Here is an 11,816-nt window from a genome sequence, read left to right on the forward strand (position 1 = left end):
CCTACGGTTGCAAGTTTGCATCTATGTTTAACATCGCAAAACTTCACTTTCGATAATAGCAACACGACTACAACATCAGAACGAAAAAAAAGCCATCTCAATCTCAACAAAATATCCAAGCTGAACTAATAGATTGACAAAGCCTTAGCAAAATATTACAAGTCTAACATAATTACAATGCAATTACATATTAAGGCAAGTATAAGAGTTTCCTTTACAAAATATTTAATAGGTTTTTGCTGTAAATAAGCCTTTTATCCTATCTTCTAACGACAACAAATTGAACTCCTCTGTTGGCAAGAAATCCAAGGGCCATCTAGAACTAAAGTGTAAATATAAGATACTTTACAAGTACATCACCTAGCTTAGCAAATGGCTCACAAACGACAAGGTGTACTCAACACCCAAACTACATTGTAGCATTGTCACGTTGTCATCCTCTTTGTTCTCTTCCAGGACATTATTTTTTGAGAAACTGACGTAAGGCTCCATTGCAAGACACCGCTCTTTTAAAGTTTTGTCGTTGTGTCAATCTCCACCAAGAAGTTGGTGTTTTTCCAAATGGATCTTTTTGAAGGTCTTTTGATCATTCTGAAAATATTGTATCTTGTTACTATAGGAAAGCTTCCAGTATTAGGTAAACCCAAAAGCAAAATAAAGGACAAGTTTGAAAACAATGTAAAGGGAAATAGGCATACAGAGTATACGAATCTTAGGTGAATGCAGCGCATGACAATCAGAGGTGTTGAAATTTTAAGTAACTTTTAGCATGCTCATAATTGTTAGACTGAGATCTCTATGTGCAAACTTAAACACAAAAACTATAACTACCTGGGAGCAAAGAGCCAAAGATTGCGAGATTGAATCCTTCCTTGAGAAATTAGCGCAACCATAAGAGTCAGCAAATGAATGGGTGCCAAAAGTACTTATTCCCTAAAAAAATCTAAAATACATATTTTTCTCATTGTCATAAATTAAGTGGTCAGGCTTTTGCTGTAAATACACAGTGCACCAACATGCAAATTTTAACCTTACCTTTTTCGGCATAACAAAAGGAAGTTTAATGAGAAAACATAAGCACTTCAAACACCAAGACATAACAGGAAGTTACTCCTTGTCTAACCTGCATCTTGCATTGAAGAAACCTTTGATTTTAAAACAAGAAAAAATGATAATATCCCAATATCATAGTTGATCCTAGGAAGGATCAAGTTGTACTAAAGCAAGTCATCAGAAGTAACATTTTGGCATTTCGACCTGAGCATTGGTCTTTTCACATTTTGGCGGAAAACGCAGCCCAAACCCAAGAAAAATGGACTGGGTTAAAGTTGATCAGCTCTGATTAAGCAAAAAATAAAACAGCACAACAATTACACTCGCACATCCCTATTCTAGTCCTATCTAAGAAACCAGATAGAATATATAAATTTATCTTCTCACAGTACATTCTATTCTTAAAGAATAAGCAGGACAACTGCCTAGATCATCAAAGAAATGCAGAGTACACTAAATAAGTACAGATGATTGGATATTAAGGTTTAGGGCTACCCAACACCTTAAAGGAAATAATTTCATGAACACATACCATAGAGGTGTTTGCTCTTGACTGAAACACGTGATCCCAATATTGAGCAGAAGACACCCTCCCTAAAACATCAAAGCTTCTCCAAACCTCAATCATAAGCAATGAACGAATATCTCATCAACCATTTGGTTCACGTGATTACCCTAAAATAAAGTTTTGGCAAGATCAATTTCGCTTTAAGAAAAATCATTTCACAGTAAATGTTCCGAGTTTAATTGACATAAATATTTCAGCTCAAAACTTTAAAAATGTAATCAGAGACCAAAATCACTTCTTTTGTTTTTTACTATACTCTGTATTTTCTGAAACCAAAAAATAAAAATTCTTAAAAATGATTGCAATTCAGTAAGTTGTACTTTGAAAACAATGTAAAGGGCAATAGGCATACAGAGTGTTTAAAAAACTATAAAGTTATACTAAAAAACTATAATATCGTGGATTGATCTTAATATGATTGCTAGTTGTTGTATTCAAACTCGCCAAAACTAACAATTAATTTTAAAAAGTTCACCAGAGAATGAACCAACTGCTTGATTTTGGTACAATCCATTCACATGATTAGTCTAAACATCAAGTCTATTTTCTTGGTTAACACTCCATGGTAAACAGTTGGTATAAGTGGTACTCCGTAGTTTATTGGAATTGTTGCTGAGGTGTGACAATATGGATCTGCATTGAAGGTGCCTAGAGAAACTATACAACCTAGAGATCAAGTGTCTTATAATCTTGATGATGGTTCATTGATTCACATATATTTTGAGAGAAAAACATAAGAAACCATTTTACTCTTTTACATCGTAAAACATTTTACACCAAATCAAACACTCCCTAAATGTAATAAAGTTAAAGAGAGCAAGCTCTTACCAGAAGCCAATAGTAAAGTGATCATGGTCGATAGGCTGTAGTTCAGATATGATTTCTGCCAACACGTCAAAAGCGCGTTCTACTGCTCCAGACTGGCCACAAGCGGTGATAAGTGCATTGAACACAACTCGATCTGGCTTCACATTCTACTGCAATATAGGTATGCTATCAATTGACTTTTAGAGTTACTGAGCAGGTAGTCTAGAAATCAAAAAATTAACCTCCAGATATATAACAACTATATACCTTAGACCTCAAAATCCCATAAACACCAAAAGTTTAGCTACCTGACCAGCTCTTGCAGAACCATCAATAAGAGCTTCATATGTATGATGATTTGGTTCTACTCTAGCATTCACCATTTTATGAAAGACCTGATGAAAAGTCCAGAGTGAACCATAGGAGATTTCAAATAAGAAAAGTAAGGACAACATTACATAGACAACCATAAACAAATACCCCGTTATACTCTAAACAAACAACTGTGACTTTTGACCCAAAAAAAAACTGTGACTTTAAAAGGAAAAGAAAATTACAAGAGGAAAAGGAAGAAAGATCTTAATCAAAATACAAAATAAGAGCGAAGAATAATTAATCAACAAGCCCAGTGACGTTTGCATTAAAGTGATTCTGAACAATCTGCCACCCACAAAAAAAATTTCAATACCGGTTTCAAGATATAATGAGATCATTCATATAATCTTCCAGTGTTCAGATCATTCACACAAATGGCAGAAATTGTCAATGTTCTATCTTCTGCCACTCACAAAATCGCCCTCCTAAAGAGTATCATTGGTTTCCAAATTATCTAAACTTTTGAGTGTTCGTATCTTTTGCAGAAAATCAGAGCAACTATGGATACCAGTTATACAAAGGCTGTCCACATTCATGTGGAACGCAATTATAGGAAGGAAAATCATCACTTAAATGAAAAAAACTGAAGCCCATTTATCCTCAACTTGGTTAAAAAGAAGTAAGAATCAAAAAAACTATTTGAAAATGCAATTGGTTGAAAAGTTTGCAGACTGGGAGTTAGTAAAATATTTAAATACCACCATTATTTGAAATAAAAAGAGAAAATATGACTATAGAAGTAATATTTGAATGTATCCGTTTTTAAAATAAAAAGAATAAATCTTTGAATATAACCGCTACTTGAAATAAATAGAGAAAAATTAACTGAAGAACATGAATTTTTTTGACAAATACACATTTTTAAAATTAAAAGAACAATGTTTTAAATATAACCACTACCACAATAAAAAAAAATTAAAAAAAAAAGTATAATTTAGTGTAAATGTAAACATAAATTTAAAAGTAAAACTTTGAATGTAACCGGTGCTACAACCTTGATTAAGAACAAAAAAAATATAACTACATAACCTATATCTGCAGAACAATCCAATAGAACGGGACTTTCAAAGGCAACAAAGCAAATCAAATCGTGAAAAATGAGTGCCCAAAATTTACAAGACAAAACAGTGGACAATACTATACTGAAAATACTTTATCATAATCAAAGAAGTTCAAGAGGAGAAATAATGAATAGACCACTCAAAATATATGCTCTGGGTATAATTATCTGATAGTTTATACTCCCAGTCTTCCGTTCCACGCTTTAATGAAGGCCACATCTCAAAGCCTCAAAGGCATAATTATCTGATAGTTTATACTCTCAAAGGCAGCTTTTACAATGGGCAATAATCATAATATTCTCAAAGGCCACATCTCCTGATTTCACATGTTGTTGTAAATACCCTAATTATTAATCATAATATTCTACAATCATCTGAGGACTGATCAACATAATTACACACATAAACCAAAAAAAAAAATCAAAAACCTTCTTTCTCAAAATGTGAAATCAAATGATTACACTTTTCTCATACAAAAATTGCAAAATTTCAATCAGCTAAGTAAGTAAGTCATTAAGCTGAAGCAAGTCAAACCCAGAATAGAAATTCATCAATATGAACACTATGAATCAAAGTACATCATCAAAACCATGATTAAATCAGAAAAAACAAATATTTTAAAAAAACTAATAACACTTAAAAGACGGGGATTTGTTATTTGAAGTATACCTTAAAGAATCCCCCAAAGAAGTTGGTGTCTTAATAAGGGAACAAAGAAGCTTAAGATTGCTAAAAAGCATAAAAACCTTATACACTAAAGACAAACTGATCCCAAGAGATTTTGCAAACAATAAACGAACCCACCCTCAAAATCTCTTTTCAATCGAAAAACCAATGACACACCCAATTAGAATAATATACTCACTACAACCAACAAACTATACATTATAAAAATCAAAACTTTATATTACACAGACGAAACAAAACCCTAATCACCAACCATTTCTTACACAAAATTAAATTAAATTCAAGAAACGGAAAATAAGTAAAAGAGAGAGAAATTACCTTGAGAAGATCCAAGTCAAGAAGTTCAGCACCAGCTTTTGAATCACAAACATCTTGTAACTAAATCAAAATCATAAATTAAAATCTAAATTAAAATCATAAATTAGAACCTAACAATCAATAAAGTAACTAAATCAGAACAAATTTCACCCGAAGAAAACGAAGATTAAACGCATGTTCCAGATGAAATCAACAAAACGCAAATAATGAAATCAACAAAACGCAAATTAAATTCAGATGAAATAAACAAGCAGAAATCACAAATAATGATCGAATTAGATTGAATTATAAGTGCGAAATTGAAGAACAAGAATAATATATTACCATTAGAATAGCGAAAATGAAGATGGAAAGGCAAGAGAGATTCAGAAAGTGAAGTTGATGCGGCACTATCGATCCACCGGACACCATTTTTGTGGAACACGAAAAGCTTCACCAAGTCTATGGAGTATCAATTGCAGGAGAGATGAGGAAAAGGGGAGAGAGAGAATTTAAATTCAGTGGCGGAAATCGAAGAAGAAGAAGAAGAGAGAGGAGGGAGAAAATGGGGGCGGAGGAGATGGATCAATAGTTACGGTTTGATCCAAGATTCCAAGAACCAGGGGTGAAAGTAAAAAAAAGGAAAGCACGGGGGAGGGATCCAAGAAGGAAGCAAAGTCACGTGTCACGATCTGAGGTCAGGGGCAAAGCTGTAGTTAATGGAAGAATGTAAGGGCGTTTTAGTCATCACACTATTGGATGAATAGTGAAAATCAAGTTCTCACTTTTAAAAGGTTGTAGGATAAAATCTTTTTTTGTTTTTTCCACCTCCATATGTTTTATTGTTCTTAGTACTTTGTACATATTTAATTAAACTATAATTTTTTCAATAAAAACAATTCACTTTTATAAAACAAAAATCCTTCAACTACTAATTTATTATAATAATAGTCATCTTTATTTTTTTAATATTTTTTTAAGCTTTTAGTAAAATATTACAAAAAAAAATCTTAATCAATTTGAACGTTTGTGGTACCTACAATCAACTATACGTATATAATATATAATGAAAAAAACGTACGAGTTACGCACTTTTATATTTGATTATAATAATTATACGCTGGTAATTACTCGTACAACTTCCGTGCCACCCCTGACCAACAATCCTTGGTCCGCCACTGCAAGCATATGAAATGAAGTTGACGACCACAATTTTATATTTATACTAGAGATTAATGATCTTTGGCAGAGAGAAGAAGGGTTTTTCGATCTTATGCGGCCCACACGCAAGAGTTCTTTACAAAATTTAATACAATAAGATTTTATATGATGATAATAAAAAGTGATGGATACTAAGATAGAAATAATGATGTAAGATTTTTTTAGCTTAATTGAATTTTGAAATGTGCTTTTTGTATAATGATATCTTATTAGAATTTCAAATGCTCTTAACTAGGGGTGTCAAATCGGGTTATCGGCTCGATTTCGGTTCGTTCGGCTCGAGTCAAAACGGGTTCATTTTGCTGTCGGGTCGGGTCGGTTCGGGTTGAAAAATTGACGGTTCGGGTTCGGGTTGCTTGGCACGGGTTCATTTCGGTTCGGGTTCATACCGTTTTGGTTTAATATTGGTTCGGGTTCATACCGGGTCGGGGTATAATCGGTCGGGTCGATCATATTGGGTCGGGTTAAGACGGGTTGTATCGGTTCAGGTTCATATGGGGTTAGGTTATAATCGGGTAAAATTTTGACAAAAATCAGAGATGGCTACCAAGTCATAGGAAGCAAATGGGTTTTCAAACTGAAAAAGGACAAGGATGGGAATCTAGAAGTTTTTAAAGCTAGATTGGTTACAAAAGGATACAGACAAGTACACGGTGTGGATTATGATGTCCAGAGGTATTTCTCGGTTTCAGAGTTCACTGATCAAATAAACAGATAATCATAGCCTATGATTCATCTGAGCACGGCCATGCATTTTTCTGTTTCTAGCTCTCCGAGTGGCCTTTGTACAACTTTCAGCATCTCATCCCGATTTATGGGAGGACAATCCCAATCTTGTGATCTTGAGGTTAGACTTCGTTTGATAGGTAATTACCTGAGTGTTGCCGTTATAGTCTCCTTTTACGGTGCGACGCTTGACAACGTCAAAGTAACCAGTTCTCAAACAAGTAATCTCAAATCACTCAGGTATTGAGGATTAGTGTCTAATAATGTAATGAAATTTACTTATGACAGATTTTCATCTCTTACAGTAAAGTTTCATAGGTTTGTCGATACTAATCTTCTCAAGTAAGTATCTATGCAAATGATTGCGACATTGCCATGTCCACATATTTCAAGAAACAAAACTACTAGTCATCTTGCATTCTAGTCGTCTAGCGTTTTCTATGCGTCCATCTTTATAGAAAAATTCCGACCAGGGACCATATTCAACTTTTTACATTCAAGTTCACTTGATAGACATTTCTTAGTCACGGGACTGGTCCTGACAGCCTATCTTGAATATATCGTCAAATTTGAAAGGACTAATCATTTAATACTAAACCAAGATTAAATGGGATATGAAAATACATTTCATATATGATAAATGTTCAACCCCGATGTTTTACAACCATGGGCCCCTAACCCATCTTTAAAACAACTAATGGAATTCAAAATTATGTTTGACTTTCAGTGCCACAATGTGAGTGTTGTTTCTCACTTGTTGCATAGGTTTAGTTATCATGCTTTGCCAATCTTAATATCCTTTTCATCGAATTCCTTTCGACATAGGATGATAAGATCTTTTGAGTGTGTTTATCATGTGATCTTGTCTTTTCTTGCTTCATTAGTGGTTCTACGCATTTCGCAATGAAGAACCATCAAGTCAGCAAACATGTGATCTACCGAAGTTCGGTGAAGAACTCTCAACGTAAACAACTCTGTTTCATTGCTTCTTAGGCAATAAGTATTGTACTTCAACTGTATAGGTTGCTAGTGATGCTTTGTTTGGATTTGCTTATCTGAGCAGTTCACGGATATGTGGAAAACTTTCCATCTATATCTTAGAACATAGAAATTAATATTTAATTTCCCACGCAATAACTCATGGTATTCAATCCATGTTGCCATTTCAAAACACGATGCGTTGTAGCTCATCCTTGTCAATGGTTAACTCCAAAGGGATCTTGCTTGATCCTTTGCCAGTGTTTATGCGTGTAGCATCAATATTTAGCATATCTTTATTTCCTTGAATCAAGAACTATTCCTATTTACCTTTTCAAGTACCATAGGATTTTCTTGATCTCAATCTAGATGATCTTCACTTAGATCAATAGAGATTGGTATATGTTCGTCATGCCTAAAGTCATATGATACATTTTTGGCGATCCTCGTATTATATTATACATGATAAATTCTTTTGCAGAATAATTCTCAATTGAATTCTATTCATGTAACTTTAGCTCATCTAGTTTCAGTAGATACTAATTCCAGCTAAATTCTTTGACATATAATATAGGTTAAGAATCTCATTTAGATTCTTTTTTAACTTAGTAAATGCTTATACATAGTTCAAACATTCAATACTTAGATTTATTCATATGGGTCGAATATCTCTAATGGAGTCTTTCGTTTTTGATTTAGTAAATGCCATTACTTAATCTAATAAAATATCATAAGATCTTTGTAAATAGATCTTAATGCCCAGTATGTACTATGTTTCGCCTTGGTCTATCATTGATGAATAATTTCAAATCTAAGTCATTAGCATTTGAATATTTTTTTTTTCACAATAGAGAGATATGTGTGTGATACACATAGGACCAATTAAGTTTTACGTACTCCCACTAAACTTCTTTTATATCTATAAGAATCATGTACATTTTATGAAACTAAAATACTTATTAGCTTCACTAAAATACAGTTCCAATTCCCAATTTCTTGCTTAAATCCATACCCGAATTTCATAAGCTAGCATTCATTTTAAGCATTATTTGGATCCACAAATCCTATGACATACCATTTACATAGTTTCTTTCTACATTTGATTGAGGAATATGTTTTGTCATCCAATTGTAATATGTACCAATATGCAATCATTGCTTAATTTATAGAATGGAGCATTACAATTTTGCATGAGGTTTCAACACAATCCACGCCATGAATTTGCTTGATACCTTTAGCAACTAATCTAGCTTTGTGTGTGAAGACACACTTCCATGTTTGATAGTTTTCATCCTTAAAACCAATTTGAAACCAATAGGTGTTAATCTATTCTTGCAAATCAACAAAATTTCAATTTTGTCATCAAAACATTGATTATGTTTTATGGTCTTTAACCATCTAAAACAATTGAGTCTACATATAGCCTCTAACCATTTTAGGGAATCTGGGGTTTCGTCATAGCTTTCTTACAAGTCACAAACTCATTAATCTACATGATAATAGTTTGACTGCAAGTTGTAGGTTTCTTCACTATCTAATAGAAGAATCACATAGTTTCAATGACCTAGAATCTATGCCTACATGGCTATAGAACATCAAACAAAGAATATTAATAGCCACTCTAGAAAGTACTTTGAATATTATGTTCTCCTTGAAGCACTTGTAAAGTCTTCTAAGAGATGTCTATTCTTTAGAGCCACTTCTAAAGTCCTTAAAGAATAATCATTCGGATTTTCTGAAGAACTTAAAACCATGAACTTCTAAAAACCTCTGGAACGTCCGTTTATGTTTGTTGTTCTCCTCGGAGACTTTCGAGGTCTATTTTCTCCCACTTGTCATTTTGAAAACGAATCTCCAAAAGGACACTATTTCGAGCAAACAAACATTATGTTCTCAAAATCCGTGGTAGGAACAATACCCTTGTGTCTCATTTGAATAAATCACAATGAAACATATATCTATACTTGGGCCTTTGTTTGTCGAATGACAAACACTAAGCGCCCTCTGAGTTTAGTAACTCTTTAGATATATACAATTGAAAAGATATTTTTTGAAATTGCTTTTCAATAGCTTTGACGAATAAGGTTTAGTTTGGTGGTAGTTGAGCATTTTGTTTTAGAAATTATAGGAAAATTCTTTATGATTCATCATTTAATCGAATCAAGTACCAATTGACTTAGATCATTCCAATTTAGATATACAACACACAATCATTGATGATCATTCTTGGTATAAGTAATCATAAACATGATCTAACCTAGATCCTTATGATTTATTGCCAAGTGGATTTTATACTTCTGAATCTTTGAACTAGCCAAACAAATTCAAACTTATCTCACTTTGAGTAAATAAACCAATATTCACTCAAACCTAGGTGATATAATAAAGTCATAAAATCTTTCTTTAGCTTTGAACTCTATTGTCTAGAAGTTCTAACAATAGTTCATTTCTTTTGTTACTTTCAACAAGTAAGACTAGCTCATCTTGAATGATCTAGAAATCAATCAACTTTCAAAAGTCCATCAAAATAGAGCTTTTGAATGTTAACTTGTTGACATGGTCTAAGTAACAATGCCAAAGATTAGTGGAACTCAAATCAAGAGATTGATTTGAACCTAGTAAAGTTTTTATTGTTAAAGAGTTGTTTGTTTTATTCAAGTATATTGACTCAACCCGTAAATGACCATTTCATCCAAATAAACAAATAAACATTGTTTTTCTTGAATGTGAGTCTTTCTGTGTTTGAAGCAGAGACTTAGGTATGCTGATTATGGAACAAAATAGCCATTAAGTTCCAGCCTTGAAAGGACTTAAAACAAACTAGATGACCCTACAACTAATGTAGCAATGCCATGCATCATTTCCCACTAGTAGTTCATTAGTGTAGCCTAGCTTCCATTGTTTGAGTTATTACCGAAGTAAGAACCACAAGCGGTATATGATACCAAGGAAATTTGATTGCTAGGTCACTTCTCTTTAAACATAAACTTATAGGTAGAAACGGAATCGTAAATTCCTTTCATTGTTCCTTATGTTTCCTATTTCTTGTACCCTTTCTTATAGTTTTAAGAATTAACTTCTTTAGTGTTGACTTTTATACTTTGTTAGATATGTCCAATATCACTCCTACAAGGTTCTTACCATTTTATTTATGTTGAATATTTTGCTTCAACTAGATGATCTTACCAGAAGCTTCTAACGTTCTCTAAGCATCAATCTATTTGAATGTCTAGGGCCTAGAATCATTCGAGAATTAAATGGACAAAGGTATTAGGTTGTTAACCACTGGTAAAGCTGAGCGTTTAAACTCAATTTTTTATGATCTCAAAACTACATTGTATTTTGAATTCACAAGCACCAATTGGTTTGCCATTCGACTTTGATACTCGAAAACAACTGTCGTGGGATCTTTTACGGTGCTGACGTGACACGCGTTCCTCGGAGGTATCAAGTATGACCTGGCTCGAATTTCTGTCAACCTGCAAAACAAGAATATTCTCGTAGGAATATTCCCTCCGATGATTAAGTAAGTATAAGCTAGAGAGATAAGTAATTTGTAGAGAGAAGGCAGAGCAAAGATAGTTTTAGGTTGGTGGGAATGAATTCATTGCCCCTTTTACCTTGGGAATTGGACTATATATAGGGCTAGGGTTTTTGGAAAGTGTCCAAAAACCCTAGTTATATGACTGGCTGATCTTTAGAGATGAAGACATGTGTCATTATCTGGCGCGTTTTGAAATTAAGGGCTTTAAGGTGCCTTTTTAGGATTGGGCGTGTCAAACAAGTTGGGCCTTCGTGCCATTTATGGAGGACATGTGTCAAGCTACCATTGGGACACGATGTCCAATTATTTTTTTCCACATCAACAACCATAAAAGTCGCTAAAAGAAACGTACATTTTAAATTGCTCACTTTCTCTCATTTCCATGATTCGTTCTTGGATTCACTACCAATCGAGGAAATTTACTGTTACCCTTCTTAAAGGATTTATTGCAGTAAAATATATTTAATTATAAACAATAATTAAAACATACATTGAAGCA

The 11,816-nt window shown here is 33.3% G+C and overlaps 1 long non-coding RNA gene across 1 annotated transcript; it reads right to left on the reverse strand.

Annotated features, from left to right (window-relative positions):
• Positions 1 to 213: 213 nt before the first annotated feature.
• LOC130461115 (uncharacterized) lies at positions 214 to 4,016 on the reverse strand. Its single transcript, XR_008921458.1, has 4 exons — positions 2,696 to 4,016; positions 2,450 to 2,598; positions 1,586 to 1,728; positions 214 to 591 (listed from the first exon to the last, which is right to left on the reverse strand). It is a non-coding gene; the product is annotated as an uncharacterized lncRNA (long non-coding RNA).
• Positions 4,017 to 11,816: the final 7,800 nt, after the last annotated feature.

Source organism: Spinacia oleracea, chromosome 5, assembly GCF_020520425.1.
Source record: "Spinacia oleracea cultivar Varoflay chromosome 5, BTI_SOV_V1, whole genome shotgun sequence".
Lineage (NCBI taxonomy): Eukaryota > Viridiplantae > Streptophyta > Magnoliopsida > Caryophyllales > Amaranthaceae > Spinacia > Spinacia oleracea.